Source organism: Ursus maritimus, unplaced genomic scaffold, assembly GCF_017311325.1.
Source record: "Ursus maritimus isolate PB19 unplaced genomic scaffold, ASM1731132v1 scaffold_6, whole genome shotgun sequence".
Lineage (NCBI taxonomy): Eukaryota > Metazoa > Chordata > Mammalia > Carnivora > Ursidae > Ursus > Ursus maritimus.
Genome location: NW_024426774.1, coordinates 83,260,159 through 83,279,318, shown reverse-complemented (window position 1 = coordinate 83,279,318; position 19,160 = coordinate 83,260,159). Strand labels below are relative to the sequence as shown.

Genomic DNA, 19,160 nt, shown 5'->3' with positions numbered 1-19,160 from the left:
CTTGTAGTGGGAACTGCTGTTACTGAACTGGGAAACATAAATCCAATGTGAATAATTAGATCCTAGCATGACAGAGGCCAAACGGCAACAACCAAAGCAAAAGTGGCTGTGGCTTAGTTAAAGGACAGCAGAGCCAAAGCAGGACTCAGAATAGTCTGACTTGTGTGGACCTATAATTTTGGTTAGTTGATTATGGTGTCCCTACAGGTAAAATAGATTAGAAGCCTACTAAATTCTTACTTGATCTATACAAGCAGAAGAGTTCTAGGTCAAATAAGCAAAAATCTAACCTGAATCATAAAAACAGAGAGTTACAGACCCTTAATCAATTCCTCACTTGAACCAGTTTACACACCCAGGACCCTTTGAATGAAGAAGAAGTTGGGTCCTACTGAGGTAGGACCCTATTACATTGCCAAGTATACTGTTCATCCTTCTCCCAGCCAGCCTTCCTAAAAAGGACCTACAGCTTTTTACCAGGGTAACTGCATTGGGGAAGAGGAAGAAGAACTTTTGGGTACTACTGAACACTGACTCTTAACTGGCACTAATTCCAGGAGACCCAAAGCATCACTGTGGTCCCCATCAGAGTAGGGATTTATGGAGGTCAGGTTATCAATGGAGTTTTAGCTCTAGTCCATCTCACAGTGGATCCAGCAGATCCCTGAAACAATTCTGTAGTTATTTTCCCAGTTCTGGAATGCATAATTGGAATAGACACATTCAACAGCCAGAAGAATCTCCACATTGGTTCCCCGACCTATGGAGTAAGGGCTCTTATGGTGGGAAAGGCCAAGTGGAAGCCACTAGAACTGCCAAGGAAAATAGTAAACCTAAAGTAATACCACATGCCTGGAGGAACTGAAGAGACTAGTGCCACCAACAGGGACTTAAAAGATCCAGGAGTAGTGATTCTCACCACATTCCCATTCAACTCGCCTATTTGGCCTATGCAGAAGACAGTTGGATCTTGGAGAATGAAGGTGGATTATCATAAGCTTAATGAGGTGGTGACTCCAATTACAGCTGCTGTACCGGCTGTGGTTTCATTGCTTGAGCAAATTAAAGCATCCCCTGGTACCTGGTGTGCAGTTATTGATCTGTCAAATGCTTTTTTCCCCTCAATATCTTTTAGGAAGACCAACCAGAAGCTGTTTGATTTTAGCTGGCCAGGTCAGCAACACACCCTCACTGTCCTACCTCAGTGGCACATCAACTCAGCAGTCCTAAGTCATAAGTTAGTTCCTAGGGATCTTGGTCACCTTTTCCTTCCATAAGATACCATGTTTGTTCATTACATTAATGACATTTTGATGATTCAAACTATTGAGAAAAAAGGAGCAACTTTCCTAGACTTATTGGTAAAACATTTGCATGTCAGAAGTTGGGAAATAAATATGACAAAAACTCAGGGTCCTTCTACTTCAGTGAAATTTCTGGGGGTTTAGTGGTGTGGGCAAGTCAACGTACTCCTTCTAAGGTGAAGGAAAGTTGCTGTATCTGGCCCCTCCTACAACCAAAAAAGAGACTCAATGCTTAGTGTCCCTTTTTGGATTTTGGGTGTATTCCTCGGACCTATTTATCAAGTGAACTAAAAATTTGTTAGTTTGAGCGGGACCCAGAACAAGAGAAGGTTTTGCAATAGGTCCAGGCTGCCATGAAAGATGCTCTGCCACTTGGGCCATCTGATGATCCAGAAGATCCAATGGTGCTTAAACTGTCAGCAGCAGATATGAATATTGTTTGTCTTTGACACGTCCCCATAGGTGGATTAGAGTATGGCACAAGCCTTTAGGATTTTGTGGAAAATCTCTGACATTGTGGATGATGAGTCTTGTTTTGAGAAACAGTTCTTGCCCTGCTATGGGGGCTTAATAGAGACTGAATGCTTAGCAACCAGTCACCAAAGCTATCAACTGACCTGAATTTCCCATCATGAACTGGGTGTTATCTGACTCACCAGGCCATAAAGTTGGCCATGCATCCCAACACAAATGAAAGTGGTAAATATATGATCAGGCCTCAGCAAGTCCTGAAGGCACGAGTTACATGAGGAAGTCATCCAAATATCCATGGTCTGACACCTGCTACACAGTCTCTGTCTCCCAGCCTACACCTATGACCTCACAGAGAATTCCCTATGATCAGTTGACAGTGTAAGAGAAGACTTGGGCCTGCTTTACAGAAGGCTCTGCAGGATATGCAAACACCACCCAAAATGAAAGGCTGCATTATTACAGCCTCCTTCTAGGATATTCCTGTAGGACAGTGGTGAAGAGAATCTTCCCAATGGGTAGAAATTTTGGCAGCATACCTGGTTGCTCACTTTCCTTGGAATGAGAAGTGGCCAGGCATGTGATTATACACCAATTCATGAGCTGTGGCTAATGGTTTGACTTGATGGTCAGGGACTTAGAAGAAACAGGATTGCAAAATTGGTGACAAAGATATTTGGAGAAGAGGAATGTGCATAGACCTCTCTGAATAGGCACAAAAACTCATAAAGCTACTAAAGTTCTGTGTAAATGCTCACCAAAGGGTGACCTCAGACAAAAAGGATTTTAATAATCAAGTGAATAGGATAACCTCTTCTGTGGATGCCAGTCAACCTGTTTCCCCAATCACCCCTGGCATTGTTCAATGGACTAGTGAATAAAGTAGCTATGAGTGGAGGGATGGTGGTTATTTGTGGTCTCAGCAATATGGACTTCTATTCACCAAGACTTATCCAGCGAAGGCCACTGATGAGTATTCAATTTACCTGCAACAGATATCAATACTGAGTCCTCAATATGACACCATTCCTTGGGGTGATCCATGGCTACCTGGTCATAGGTTAACTACATTGGACCACTTTCATCATGGCAAGGGCAGTGTTTTGTTCCTACTGAAATAGACACAGTCTGGATATAAGTTTTTCTTCCCTGCATGCAATGCTTCTGCCAAAAGTACTATCTGTAAAGTTATAGATGCCTTATTCACTTGTATTTCAGACAGCATTTCTTCTGCTCAATAAACTCACTTCATAGGAAATAAAGGGTGGCTATGGACCCCTAATAATATAATTAATTCAACTTACCATGTTCCTCACTATCCTGAAGCACCTTGCTTAATAGAATGTTGGAAAGACCTTTTAAAGACTCAGTTACAGCACCCAGAGGGTAGCAATACCTTGCAGAGCTCTCCAGGATAACGTATATTCTCTGAATCAGCATACAATATACCATACTGTTTCTTCCATAGCCAGGATTCACAAGTCTAGGAATCTAAGGGTAAAATGGGAATGACATTACTCACTATTACTACTAGTGACCCACTACCAAAATTGTTGCTTCCTGTCCCTGTGAGTGTATACTCTGTTGTCCTAGATGTCTTAGCTCCAAAGGGAGAAATGCTTCCACCAGGAAATGCAATAAAGATTCCATTAAACTGGAAGGCAGGATGGCCCCTTGCCTGCGTGAGTTCTTTATGCCTCTAAGGAGGTGGAAAAAGAAGGAAGTTATGGTGCTGACTGGAACGCAGAGTTATGGTCCTGACTATGGAGGAGAAGTTAGACTACTACACCACGATGGAGATAAGGAAGAGTATGTCTGGAATATAGGAAATCCCTTAGGGTATCTCTTAGTATTACCATGCTATGATTAATGACAATGGAAAACTACAACAACCTAATTCAGGCGGGATTACTAATGTCGCAGACCCTTCAGGAATGAGAGTTTGGGTCACCGCACCAAGTAGAGAACCACAACCTGCTGAGGTGCTTGCTGGAGGCAAAGGGAATACTAAATGTGTGGTGGAAGAAAGTAATTCTAAATACAATCTATGACCTTATGACAGCTACAGAAGTGAGAAATAAAGGCTTTCTCAGATAGTCATGAATATTGCTCTTTATTTTGTTCTGAAAATGTTTGTATGTGCATATATATAACAAATACCTTTGTTTTTTTCTCTCTTATCCCCTTGCATGTAATATAAGATGTATTGACTTTGTATCTGGTATTTAAGTGTTGTTAACTTTACATCAAAGTATTTAGGGTATGAGGTATTAATGAAAAGAGTAAATGCCACTCAAGGATTTTACCTCCTATTCTGGAGAAGAGGTTAGTAAAATTTTTATTGCATGCAGGATAGCTGCATCATAGTTGGCAGCATTATGACTTTATTTTTGTCTTTAATGGACATTAAATATTGTTTAAGGAGATACGTATTAGTGATAAGTTGTCAAGGGGTGGATTTGTGATGGTTAATTTTATGGGGCAATTTGAATAGATCACAGGGTGCCCAGATACTTAGTCAACCATTATTTTGTATGTTTCTACGAGGACATTTTTTAGATAAAATTAACCTCTAGGTTGGTAGACTGAGTGAAGCAGATTGCCTTCTATGACGTGGGTGGGCCTTATCCAATCAACTGAAGGATTAAATAGTACAAAAAAAAGACCCTCCTCTGAGTAAAAGAGAATTCTTCCTGAAGCATTTTAAACTGGAACATTGGCTTTTCCTTTTTCTACAACAGCCTGATGTCCTTTGAAGTCGAACTAGGATGTTGGCTCTGCAGATTTTTGACTCACTAGCCTCCACAATTGCATCAAACAATTTCTTATTCCATATATTGTATATGTGTGTATATACATAAAATATTACATATGTGTGTATAAGTGTATCCTATTGGTTCCATTTCTCAGAAGAGCCCCGACTAATACAATATTCAAACCAAAGGCAGAGAGAAAATATTGAAAGAAGGCAGAAGGGGGGAAAGCACATTACCTTGGACACCTCATCAGAAACCAATCAAACAAGAAGTGAATGAAAATAAACTATTGGAAGAAAGACACCACCCCCCCGACACACACCAAACTAGAATTCTATATCCAACAAAAGGAGAAATAAAAACTTTCTCAGACAAAAACTTAGTTAATTCATTGAGAGCTGATCTACCCTGGGAGAAATGTTTAAACAAGTTCTTCAGGGAAAAAAAGAAAAAAAACGTTCTCCAGGGAAAAGAAAAATGGCATTAAATGGAATAATATAAAATGTTCAAATAAAGCCAGAGAAGACAGAAAGAAGAAAGAAACAAAGAATACAGGCAATGAATGAAAAATAGTTACAAACATGGTACATAATAATCCAAGTATATCAATAATCAATTTAAGTGGAAGTGGTCTAAATATAACAATTGAAAGTCCAAAACTGACATATGGATTAAAAAAAGAGAGCCAACTATCGTTGTCTATAAGAAACTCACTTTAAAGACCAAGATAAATTAAAAGTAAAGGAAGAGAGAGAGATATACTATGCTAACACTAATCAGAAGGAAGCTGAAAAAACCTATATCAGCATCAGAAAAAGTAGATTTTAGAGCAAGACACATGAACAGGGATAACAAAAAAAGGCATGACATAATGACAAAGAAGTCAATTCTCAAAAAGGATTTGATAATCTTGACATGTATGCACCTAACAGCAAAGCACCAAAATATGTGAGACAAAAACTGACAGAACTAAGGGGAAAAATAGATAAATCCACTACTATAGCTAGAGACTCCTATACCCCTCATTCAGTTTGATAGATCAAGCTGGCAGAAGATAAATAAGTTCACCTGAGCAGCCCTGTTAATCTTTTTGACATTTATAGATACTCCATCCAGCAACAGTCAAATAAACATTTTTCTCAAGCTTGTATGAACCATTCACTAAATAGACCATATTATGGGCCATAAAAATACCTTAACAAGCTTAAAAAATAAAACCTTAAAAATTATTTTCTCAGGGCACAGGGAAAATAAGCTAGAAACCAATAACAGAAAGAGATAGAAACTCCCCAAGTATGTGAAAACTAACCATCATCCTGCTAAATAATACATGGATCAAAGAGGTCTCAAGAAAAAATTTTAAATACATTGAACTAAAGGAAAATTAAAATGCAACTTATCAAAATTTGTAGAATGCAGGGAAAGCAGTACATGAGAAAAATTTACAGCATGAAATGTATATGTTAGAAAAGTAGAAAGATCCAGAATCAAAACTCTTCACTTCTACCTTAGGAAATTAAATAAATAGGAGTAGAGGGGCACCTGGGTGTCTCAGTCATTAAGTGTCTGCCTTTGGCTCAGGGCGTGATCCCGGCGTTCTGGGATCGAGCAGATGGATAAACCTCTGCTCAAGCTAATCAAGAAAGAAGGGCAAAGATACAAATCATGACTATCAGAAATGAATGAGATTTCATTACTAATGATCCTATAGTTAAACGAATAATAAAGGAGGGGCACCTGCATGGCTCAGTTGATTGAGCATCCAACTCTTGGTTTGGGCTCAGGTCATGATCTCAGGGTTGTGGGATCGAGCCCTCCATCTCAGCACAGAGTCTTCTTGAGGTTCTCTCACTCTCTCTCTTTTTTGTCCCTCCTCCCCTTCTCACTCTCTCCCTTTCTCTCTCTCTCCCTAAAATAAATAAATATTAAAAAATAAAAGAATAATAAAGGAATACTATAAGCTCCCCAGAAATTTCATAACTTAAATGAAAGTGGATCAAGTCCTTGAAAAACGTAAAGTGCCAACATTTACACAAGGAGAAATGGATAATCCAGATGGCTTGATTTGCACTGAACTGTGTTCCCAAAAAGATAGGTTGAAGTCTCACACCCTGGTATCTGTGAATGTGATCTTTTTTGGAAACAGGATCTTTGCATATGTTATTAAGTTAAATTGAGGTCCTCAGGATGGGCTAGTCCAATAGGACTGGTGTCCTTATAAAAAGGTAAATTTGGCCATACACATAGAGAGATGAAAGTCAAGTGAAAAAACAGACAGAGAAGAAGGCCATGTGAAGCTGGAAATAGACCGGACTTAACACTATCACAGTCAAGGAAAACCTGGGGATACCAGGATCTGGAAGTGGCAGGAAAGAATCGTGTGTTGGAGTTTTCAGACGGAGCACTGATACACCAATGTCTTGATTTCAGACTTTTAGCCTCCATGACTGAGAGAATACATTTCTGTTGTTCAAGCCACTCTGTTGTGGTACTTTGTTACAGTGGCCCTAGGAAACTAATACAAATCTTTATCTCATTTCAAGATTTAATCCCTAACAAATAACCTTCCCAAAATAAACCTAGGTGAATTCATGGCTGAATTTTACCAAACATTTAAAGAAGAAATCATTACAAAATCTCTGCAAACTCTTGCAGAAAATAGAAACAAAGATAACTCTTCTTAACTCATTCTGTGAGTCTATCATTACCCTAATATGAAAACCAGATAGAAACATAATAAGAAAGTAAAACTACAGATTACTATCTCTTATAATATAGATGTACAATTTCTAAACAAATTATCACCAAATCTAATCTAACCATGTATAAAAAGAATTATGTACCACAGCCACGTGGGATTCATTCCAAACAAATCTGGTTTAGCATTTGAAAATCAATCATTGTAATCCACCACATCAAAAGACTAAAGAAAAAAAATATATAACCATATCAATTGGTACAGTAAAAGTTTCAACAAAATCCGATATGCATTAATGCCAAAAAAAACCTCTTTGCAAACTAGGAATAGAGGGGCACTTGCTCAACTTGATAACACCAACAAAAACCCTACGATTGACATTATACTTAATAGTGACAAACTGAGTACTTTCCCCTATGATTGGGTACAAGGAAAAGATCATATTCAACATATTATTATAGGTCCTGGCTAGTGCAGTAAGACAAGAAAATAAAAAATAATTCTAAAGGTCACAGAGAAAGACAAAGACCTAAATTAACCAGCACAATAGTGAAGACGAACATATTTGAAAGATTCACACCACTTAATTTCAAGACTTCCGTGAAACTATACTAAGCAAGACGGTATGGACTGAGTGAAATAGAAACAAAGATCACTGGAACAGAATAAAGAGTCCAGAAATAGACCCATGCAAATACAGTTAATTGCTGTTTGACAGATGAGCAAAGACAATTCAACGGGAAAAAAGCAGTCTTTTCAACAAATGGTTATGGAAAATTTGGACATCCGTATGCAAAAACAAACAATTTGCAGACATTACACCTCTCACAAGTGTCAACTCAAAATGAATCACAGACCTAAATGTGAAATGCAAAACCATAAAACTTCTAGAAGAAAGCATAGGGGAAAGTCTAGGTAGCCTCAGGTTTGCTAACAAATTTTAGGAACAACACAAAAAGAACAATTTGATAAAAAATTAATATGTTAAACTTTATTAATATTAAAGTCTTCTGCTCTGTGAAAAAAGGTTATTTAAAAAAATGAAAAAGTAAGCCATAGACTGGGATAAAGTATTTGGAAAACACATATCTGACAAAAGATTTATATACAAAATATGCCAAAACCTCTTAAAACTCAATAATAAGAAAACAACCTGATTAAAAATATAGATAAATCTCTGAACAGATACCTCTCCAAAGAAGTTATACTGATGACACATAAGTGTATGAAAGAATGTTCAAAATCATTTGTCATTAGGCAATTGGAAATTTAAACAAAAATGTGATACCATAGCTATCAAAATATTACGTATTAAGATACTATCAAAATAGATACTACCTAAAAAATTGACAATACCAATTGGTGGAGTAATTTTTATTCATTCCTGTTGCGAATGCAAAACAGTAGAGCCACTTTGGAAGATAGTTTTGCAGATTCTTACAAAGCTAAATACAGTCTAATCATATTATCCTGCAATCATACTCCTAAATATTTACCCAAGTTATTTAAAATGTATGTTCACATAAAAACTTAAACATGAATTTGTTTAGCAGCTTTATTCATAATCTTCCCAAACTTGAAAAAATATGATACTCTTTAATAGGTTATAGATAAAGAAAGTATGTTACATCTGTCCAAAAGAATATTATACAATGATTAAAAGAAATTAGCTATCAAGCCACAAAAGGACATGGATGGATATTAAGTGCATGTTGCTACCATTAAGAAGTCTGTCTGAAAATACTACATACGTAGGATTACAATTATATGACATTCTGGTAAAGGCAACACTATAGAGATCACAGTTTAACATGGATATGGAAGAAGGAGGGGCAGTTAATAGGTAAAGCATAGGGATTTTATTTGCCATTGGAACTATTATGTACGGTACTGAATTGTTGGATTACGCATTTTTCAAAACCCATAGTACTTTATAGCACAAAGAGTGAATGAACCTCAATAAATTCAAATAAAAATTATTTAGGGAGTTCGGGACTTTTGGGAGTGAATGCAGAATGTGACAAAACAATCTAGCTGTATTAAAAATATAAGAACTAACCTCAGTCGGGGAGATAGGTGAAACACTTCTGACCTAAGAAACTTTGCAGAAGAGTGTGCTTTATAAAACATAAATAAGAAAAACTGGACATAGCATGGCACCCTACTTGACAGAATTGTTTGCCATGGGGTTTGGGTTAACGATTCTGATACCACTACGCATGTGTACTAGAATCAAGCAAATAAGCACATAAATGACAGATGATGGGTTCCAAGTTTCTCACTGTTGGAGTGGCAGATCACAGAAAAGCAAGTGAGTAGTCCAGAATGATCCACATGGTAATGCATTAGAGTTGAAGATATCAGTATGAACTCATGTTTAGTTTAAAATAGATACACTTGGTTACATACAGGAATAATTATAGATAATTCTGTATACTGGAGTTCTTTGCTCTTTCAATTGAGAGGGTCTGGAAACAGCAATATCCAAGTAGTAATGAGAACATCTCCCACTCATACCTTGGTTTTTAATATCATCCTATAATAAAAATGAAACAAAGACCAAAAAAGCAGAGCTTCTTGGAGAGATAGAGGATTCTAGCACAAAGGCAAGAAACATACAAAATAAGCTTTGAATGGTTTTTAGCACCAAAAACTGAGGAAGACCTTGAAAAAAAATTTTAAATAATTAAATAAAAACCCAAACCCACAGTGATGGGGTATGTCAAAGAGATACAAGATCCAACTGAAAGAGCTCCCAGCAGTCAAAGCTGGAAAATATTTTGCACACAATATATAAAAGCTTATGTATTATAGTCCAAAGTATAAAATAAATATTCATGAGTTCATGAGAACATAATAATTGAATAGATGATAGATTAGATAGATAGATAGATAGATAGATAGATAGATAGATAGATAGATAAAGCAAATGGGGAAGATAAATTTTCCATGCAGAAGAATACCAAATAACGTATGGAGATTCTCTGCCCTCAAACAGGTGGATCATATGTCTTCACCCCTCGAGTGTGGGCCGTACACAGTCATGTTCCTTCAAATAGGACAGTATATAAAGGGGGAGTAGACAGAGAGTAAGTTTAGAGTAGTGTCTAATGTCAACCTCAACAGTCCTAAGTTGATAGGAGGTACATTTAAAATGACAATATGTGAGTGGCAATGTAACTCTATGGTCTTCCCCCCCAAAAAATTATAACCCCAATATAATCATGAGAACAATACTTAACAAATCCCACTTGTGAGACCTTCCATAAAATACTTGACCAGTCTTCTTCAAAATTGTCATGGTCTTCAATAACCAGAAAAGTCAAACTGTCAAACCCAAGAGTTGATTAAGGAGACATGATGACTAAATGCAATGTGGTATCCTGTATAGAATCCTGAGACAGAAAATGGACATTAGGTAAAAACTAAAATATGAGTTTAGTTAATAACAGCACATCAGTATTGGTTCACTGGTTGTAACAAATATACCACACTCATGCAAGATGTAGGGAAACTGGGTGTGGACTCTATGGGGATTCTCAGTGCTATTTTTGCAGTTTTCTGTAATTTTGTAAAATGCTTCTAAAATGAAAAGTTTATTTAAAAAATAACAAAAAACTTTAGTCTTCATTAAAAGCTTACTTCCTGCAGCAGATTTGGGGGGTGTGCATACCCACAAAAGAACACGGTAAGGGTTCCACTGCTCTGGAAGCTGTGAATACTTTCTGGCCATTTGGGGCTTTTCTTTCCATAGACAATCCCACTGTAAAAGAGTGACTGAACTGGACAGAGCTGGAGGAGTAGGTCTGTAATAAGGGATCCAATGAATCGTCATTTAGGTTTACACATTCTTACAATTTCTTTTGAAATTGGCCTATCTCTTTTATATTCCTCATATCCTTAGTTCTTGCCTTTTTTAAGGATTATCAAATATTTGTTATAATTCCATTTTCTTCTATTAACTTGCTGGAAATCCATTATTTTACTATTATTTTCATGATTACCATATATATTGCCACATATGTCCTTGACTTTTTACAGTAGAATATAAATTTTTGCTTTTACCTTTATGTCTGCATTACCAGAAGCTCAAAACCTTAATTAATTAATTAATTAATTAATTAACTAACTTCGAGAGAGAGCAGGGGCAGGGAGGGGCAGAAGGAGAGGGAGAAAGAGAATCTCAAGCAGGCTCCATGCCCAGCACAGAGCCTGATGAGGGGCTGGATCCCATGACCCTGAGATCATGGCCTGAGCCCAAACCGAGAGTTGGATGCTTGACCAACAGCTCCAAGCACCTCTGAACCTCAGAACCTTTAATTAACATTTACCCCACTGTTGTCACATCATTTTTGTCAGGGATTTTAGTTTATGCATGTTTTTTTAGTTACATAAATTACCTATTACTTTGAAAAGTGAATATCAGTTATATTTACACACATTTTGGTCCAGTATTGTACTCCTTATTCTTGAGGGATTGTACTTTCAGGTGGTATCATTTTCCTACAGTCTAAAGAATTTCCTTTGATATTCTTGCAGGGCAAGTCTCCTGGTTTCTAAATCTTTCAGCTTTCATTTATGTTTATGTGAAACATTTCATTTAATTTTTATTTTTGCAAGTTATTTTTCAAGGTAGCTTGCTTTAGGTTAGCAGCTCTTTTTTTTCTGCTCGGGTACTTCTTAAAAAAATGTATAACTTTTCTTCTGGCTTCTTCTATCTTATATCATGTCTTCTCAAACGTCAGTCATTCACTTTTTTATTTCTCCATTGAAGATACTGTATCTTTTTACTTTTTCTTAAAGATTAATTTATTTATTTGTGAGCGAGAGAGAGAGAGAGAGAGAGCAGAAGGAAGGGCAGAGTGACAAAGAGAGAATCCTCAAGCAGACTCCCCACTGAGCACAGAGTCCAAGGCAGGACTCTATCCCAAGACCCTGAGATCATGATCTGAAATGAAATCAAGAGTTGACTGCTTAGCCAGCTGACCCAGCCGGGTACCCCGATACTGTGTCCTTTTAATCTGATTGCTCTTACTTCGGTATTTGGCATTTTGACGTAGATGTGCTAATTGTGTGTGTGTGTGTGTGTGTGTGTGTGTGTGTGTGTTAATATTTATGTTTCTTGGTGTTTGCCAAACTTAAGGAATCTGTGGGCCAACATCTTTCATAAACTTCTGAAATTCTTAGTTATCATCTTTTGAATAATAATTTTTCTGCCTTCACTCCCCTCTCATCCTGAGATTTCTACATGCAAGTATGTTAGACCTTTGGGGTTTATTTCACTTCGATTTAGGTTACGTTCAGCTGTTTTTCCAGTATTGCTCTCTCTTCTTCAGTTTGAATATTCTCCTTGATTCTTTTAGTTTACTGATCCTGTAATCTATTGCATTCAATCTGCTGTTGAACCTATCCACTGGATTCTTAATTTTGGTTGTTACATATTTCATGTCTAGAATATCTGTTTGATTCTTATGTTTTCTAATGGCTTGTAAAAATTCCTTCTCTTTTCATCTATTTTGTCCAGCTTTTCCCCTTCATTTCTTTAACATATCAAAGTTATTTTAAATTCCTTGGATCCTGCTTCATTATCTGGATCAATTGTACATTTGCTTTTACTACCTAGTTCTTTGTCTTGATTTGTGGTTATGTTTTATACGTCTATAATTGTATTTTTACATTTTTCTACCAGACATTGTGCATGAGCGGTCCTGATGATGTTGTCTTCCAACAAAGAGGATCTCTCCTTTCTTAGTAATCATAGGGAGTATGTTTACCTGATCAGTAATTGAGATAAGCTGGAGCTGAGTTACAGCTTGAATCAAATTCAGTCATCCTCTGTTACCTCTGCTGCAAGGACTTTTGACTGAGGCTCTGGCACTTCTCTCTCTATGACGCCCTGAAAGGCTGCAGGGGATCGAACTCTTCACTCCTGATGCTCTCAGCATAGCTCTTAGGTCTCCAGTTTGCACAGCTTTACAAATTGGAAGATATATTCAGAGAGTTGAGCCATATGTTTGAAGCGAGGCCCTTCCTCTGGTTTGGCTTCTGTATCCTAATTTTGCAAGACCATGGAGGGTTTTATTCTGCCTGTATTAGTTTTCCAATGCTGGGGTAACAAATTACAACCTTAGCATCTAAAAACAATGGAAATTTACTATCCTATAGTTCTACAGCTCAGAAATCTGGCAGGCCTGCCTTGTTTCTATGCTCTAGATCCCCTAAAACCAAAATCAAGATATTGCCTAGCCAAGGGGATAATTCACTTTCAGTCTCATTCAAGTTATTGGCAGAATTCAGCTCCTTCTGGTTTTAGGACCGAGGTCCCCTTGCTGGCTCTTGCTGGGGGTTGTTCTCAGCTTCCAGAGGCTACCCGTCTGCCTCAGCTTATGGCCCCATTTCTCCATCTTCAAAGCCAGAAACTGTGATTGAAGTCTTTCTCACACTTCAAATCTCTCTGACTTTCACAGATCTGCCTTTCTTCTTCTTCCATTGCTTGTCTTTAAATTTTGAGCTTCCTGAGTGTTCAGGGAAGGATTATAGAGTCACACACTCAACTTTTTCTATAGAGCACACTTTCCAGGCAAAGCATCTCTTAATTTTAGCATCTTTGTCAAATGAGAAAGCTAAGAATGTCCTAAAATATCAAGTCCTGATGAGTTTTCTTTCTTCTTTCTTTCTTTCTTTCTTTCTTTCTTTCTTTCTTTCTTTCTTTTTTTCTTTTTCTTTTTTGGCTATTCCTTTTATTCTCCTTTTCCTGCATTATACTGTCAGTGGCAAGAAGAAACCAGACTGCTCCTACTGCACTTTGCTGGAAATCTCCTCAGCTAAGTCTCCAATTTCATCGTTTACACATTCTGCTTTCCCTAGAACTACAGGCATGACTCTTCTAAGCTCTCTGCTGGTGTGTAACAAAGATCCCTGTTTCTAATAACGTATGCCTCACTTCTTGTTCAGCTCTGAATGTGCAGCATCTTTAATGTCCATATTTCTACATATATTTCTATTTAAGGCAGTCTAGGCTTTGTCTAATCTGATCCTCAGAATTCATCCAGCCTCCCCTGTGCCCAATTTCAAATCCACTTCCACAGTCTTAGACATTTGTTATAGTAGCACCCCACTCATGGCACCAAAATTTGTATTTGATTCCTATTGCTTTCATAAAGAACCATCATAAATTTGGCAGCTTAAAATAATACCCATTTATCTCTCAGTTGTATAGGTTACAAATCTAGGCCCAGCATGGCTCAAGCAGTTCTTTGTTTTGGGTTTCAGAAGGCCAAAATCAAGTTGTCTGCCGACCTTGTTCCTTCCTGGAGGCTCTAGGGAAGAATTCAATTTCAAATTCTTTCAAGTTGACGGCAGAAGTCAGCCCCTTGGAGCTGTAGATCTGAGGTTCCTGTTTCCTTGCTAGCTGTCGGGCAGGGGTTGCTCTCAGTTAGAGAAGGTGCTGCACTCCTTGGCTTTTGGCTCTCTTCCTTCATCTTTAAAGAGAGCAATGGTGGCCAAGTCCTTGAATGTTTAGACACTCTCCTACCTCCCTTCTGCCTCACCTATCCTCTGCATCCTTGTGTTGCCACATTTTTTTCTAACAGACTCTTCTGTCTTCCTTTTCTGATATTATGGGTTTAAGGGATTGCATTTGGCTCATTTGGATAATCCAAGATAATCTCCCCTTTTTAAGGTCAGTTTATGTATAACCTTAATTACATATACTAAGTAACCTCACAGTAGCACCCAGATTGTGATTTGATTGAATAACCAAGGGATAGGATGTTGGAGCCACAGAGGTCTTTGGAATTCTGCCCACCATGAGAGCCTCTACCTTCCCTCTCTCACCTCCAGAGCAGGCTTAGCATTTCATGAGTAAAATGACACTCTTATTCCAGGTTGCTCAAATTTCCCCTTCTTCCCCTCCATTCCCATTTGACTGTTCAAAGTTTGTTTGCTTCCTCCCCCCCCTCCCCACCCCCACATTCCTCCATTCCCCCAACCCCTGAGGCTTTTTCAGGCTAAACCCAATTCCTGCAGCTCGAGGCCATAACTGACAAGTGACCTGGACAAGAAGAGAAGTAGCAACATTTCACTCACAGCTTATCTGGGGAGGGTTCTTCTCTATGGAATTGTATTTCATCCAGTTTTCATTGATTCCCTAATACCCTGGAGCCTTTAAAACTAGTTTTTGTAAATTATCTGTTTTTTTCCCTAAAGGTTACAAAGGGGACCTTGTCTGGTGCTATCAAGTCTATCCCACACAGAAAGGATCCTCCACGAACAATGATTTTTCCTCTTAAGCTAAGTAGAGCAGGTCTCCAAGTGCTGACTTGTCAAATAACTTCAGGGTACTATTAGCCTAGTTATGAAAGTTTTCCTCTAAATATAACTTTCTTTACGTATTAAGGGCACCCATAAATAATGTTTTTTATTATTAAAAATACTAATTAGATTTAGGCTCATAGAGCCTCTTTTTCTCTCTTTCTCACCTGTTTTCTATGGCCTCCCTGCCAGTTTAGGCTTTTTATCATAGAAAACATATATGAAATAACTTCCTTACAATCTTCCTGGCAGTTAGCTTATGTCCAAAGTCTCTACAAGTTTTCAAATACAGCTTGATTTTTTAGTGCAGCTGAAAAAACAAAGATTATTAAGACACATTGAAGAAAAGAAGGATTTTTACCTGCAGATGTTTTTGGAGGCTGTTGTACTTCTGAGTGAAAAATCTGAAGACTAATTGAAGGTAGTCATGTGATATGAAATCATCATCATCTTCATCATCAGAGCAGTTAGGAGGAAAGAAAATACCCAAGGAAGAAGTCACAAGAATCTGCCACCAGGTAAAATTTTGCACTCACTACTTCTGAAATTGTCAATGAAGGTCAAATAGATGCACATCACATATGTGGTTTTGACTATTAACTTATACTAGTGAATAACTAGGAATCTTTCTAATCTAATATTTTATGATTTAATTAAGCACAGGGTGGTGCTAAAGAAAGAGGGTTGTACCAATTGCAGGTGAGAAAGAAAGGAGCAGGAAGAAATAAAAGGCTCTTCAAAATGTAGACATCCATTGAATATATATATATATGTTTATAAATATATATTTAATATATACATATATATGAATATATATGTATATGTGCATATTTATATATACACAAACACATACACACTCACATATGTGCATACCTTATAATTTACCTTATTATGTAAAAAAGGTTAAGGCTTACATATTATTCTGTAACCTGATTTCCCCAGTCAATACACTGAGTTCTCATATTATCACGTATTTTTCCATAACTTGATTTTTAATGGCCATGAAATACTTTATTGGACTGAATTTTCCATAATTTATTAAACAAAACTACCTTAATTGGATATATGGTTTACACCTAATTTTTACTTTTAAAGAAAGGTAAAAGTTGATAGACTTTACAGATACCTTTATTTATCCAGAAAGTCTGTTATTATAGTATATAGTATCATTTTCAAGCTGCATTGCCCAAATGGATTATAATGGAGTACCTTTCACATCCCTTAATAATTTTTTAACTGATTATTTGAACAACGAATAATTATTTTGAATAACATGTAAATGGCAGGCCCCGTGAGATCTGGCTCCCTTGAAACACACCAGATTATGCATAGTTGACCCATGCAGGGACAACAGGAGAGCACTTCACAGTATCAGGCAATAGTCTTGGTGCTCCCTTGGGAGGAGCTGATACTCACAAATGAAAAGTTTATAGCTATTATTTTAGTATTTTGTGTACTTAGCATTTACAAAAAGCATTTTCTGTATAAAAGGATTTTTATTCATAAATTATGTCTACCTAATTTTCATGAAACTACTTTGTCACTAATGAAAACAGAGTTTCCAATTAAATTATTTTTCCCCTGGTTTAACATCACATGGAAGCTTCTATGAACGAAAAGCTAAAACTATTACTTGGGTTTAGTGCTTCCCTGGTGTCTGCTTGAGGTTCAGCCTTTGTTAATCCACACATTTGATCACATAACCCTCCAGGAGACTGGCTGACGGAGCTAAAACAATTCTAAAGAAATTGTGAACTGACACTCACACAACTAAAATGTGGAAACCCATTGTCTTACATCTAATTTCCTAAAAGCAAAGCCTGAGACAGAGATTCTTGAGTAAGTAATTTTGGAGAGGTAGAATGAGGGAAACGAGATAGGAGGAAGAAAATGAGTGAGAATGTGCTCTCAGTTCATCCTATCAATGGCACTACAAAATTGTTCCCATCTTGAGTCAAGGAACCTTTATTTCCCCAAGTCAACCAATCATTGGCAAGTAGCTTCTTTAGGGGTGAGTGAGGGGAGGGTGGCCTTGCTGGTAAGGTGGCTCTTATTCAGCAAGAGATGGTTCTCTGGAGAATAGAGCTTCAGAGCTATTGGCAACCAACACTCAATACCTTATCTGAGCAGAACACCCACAGCAAATGTTATAGTCCAAAATTTGTATGACTTAAATCCATCTTTTTCTTAGATTGAGATTATTTCACCCAGTCCCTGCTTCTTCAGGATTCCAGTTAGTTGTAATTTCTAGGAAACTTGTAGGAAAAGTGTTTTCTGGGGCAAACTACAAGCACCATTACTGCATTCCTGAGGCCACCCACCCTAGATTTCCCTTCTCTATGGCTAGTTGATCAAGTTGTCTTGCCTCGTGGAATGACCTTATCTTTTATACCGAGGTCTGAGTTTGGGACATCCATGCCCTTATCAGTCATGGTTCTTGGATTTTCCCATTTACAGCAATAACAGGATGTGAAATAATCAAAATATTATATTCACTGTTACTGAGGAGCCCAGTTCTATTACAGTATCTCTTACCATCATGCCTGTCCTACAGAGAATAACTGCCTTTGAGCTACCCATGAATAATGGTGACCCATTTACCTATACATTTCTTATTGCCTTGGTAAACAGAGTATCTCTGGGAATTATTTAGGAAGTCACCTGGTAGGTTCTCTGAACTTATATCATAAATCCATTATAGCATGCCTGCTGCTTGGAGTATTCTGATTCCTTCCTCCACAGTCTGCCACAGTCTCTACTTACTGTGGGACGTTCCTTCTTCCAAGCTTCTAAGTGCCATCCCAGTGGTGTGTGAAATCCTTTACCTGGTGAACTTGCCAGGGTGTTAAACCCGATGCCAGAGTAGAGTGCCCCCATATCAACACATTTGTCACCTAGATTCAAACTCAGCCTCCCCTGAAACAGCATGTATACCCAGGCACTGTCTCATGGTTCTTTATGGAACGTGCTATCCAAGGACTTCAGTGTCTGTCTTTGGCGTATAATTCCTCTCCTCCTTTGGCAAGCAGGCCAAACATTTTTAAAAGTTTTACTGAGACATAATTGACATTTTAAAAACGGCATATTTTTAAAGAGGACAATGTAGTAAGTTTTGACACACATATAAACCTGAGAAGATATCGCCACAGTCAAGATTGTGAACATATCTATCACACTCAAAAGTATCCTCTTTCCTGATTGTAATCCTACCTACACATGTCTTCCAGGCTGCTTGATAACGACTCTCTGCTTTCTGTGACTGTAGTTTGTATCTTGCACAGTTTTATATAAATAGAACCATACGATATGTGCACTTTCATGTCTGAGTTCTTTCACTCAGTATAATTAGTTTAAGAATCATCCATGTCATCCCATGTATCAAAAGTTTATTCCTTTTTATTGTTGAGTATTAAGTATCCCATGGTATATATAGGGAGATCGTTCTTTATTCACACACACACACACACAGAATTGGTTATATTTGTCTCTAAATGTTGCATCTATAATACATGTTACTATTTGAATGTAATTCCACTAGATAATACATAAACCAATGGAATTTTATAAAATAAAAGAATTATTTTTTCTATAAAAAGCAAATTATAGCATCTTAGAAAG

At 37.4% G+C, this 19,160-nt stretch overlaps 1 pseudogene; it reads left to right on the top strand.

Annotated features, from left to right (window-relative positions):
- LOC103670657 overlaps positions 1-19,160 on the top strand; it is a 104,741-nt pseudogene that overhangs the window by 41,935 nt on the left and 43,646 nt on the right.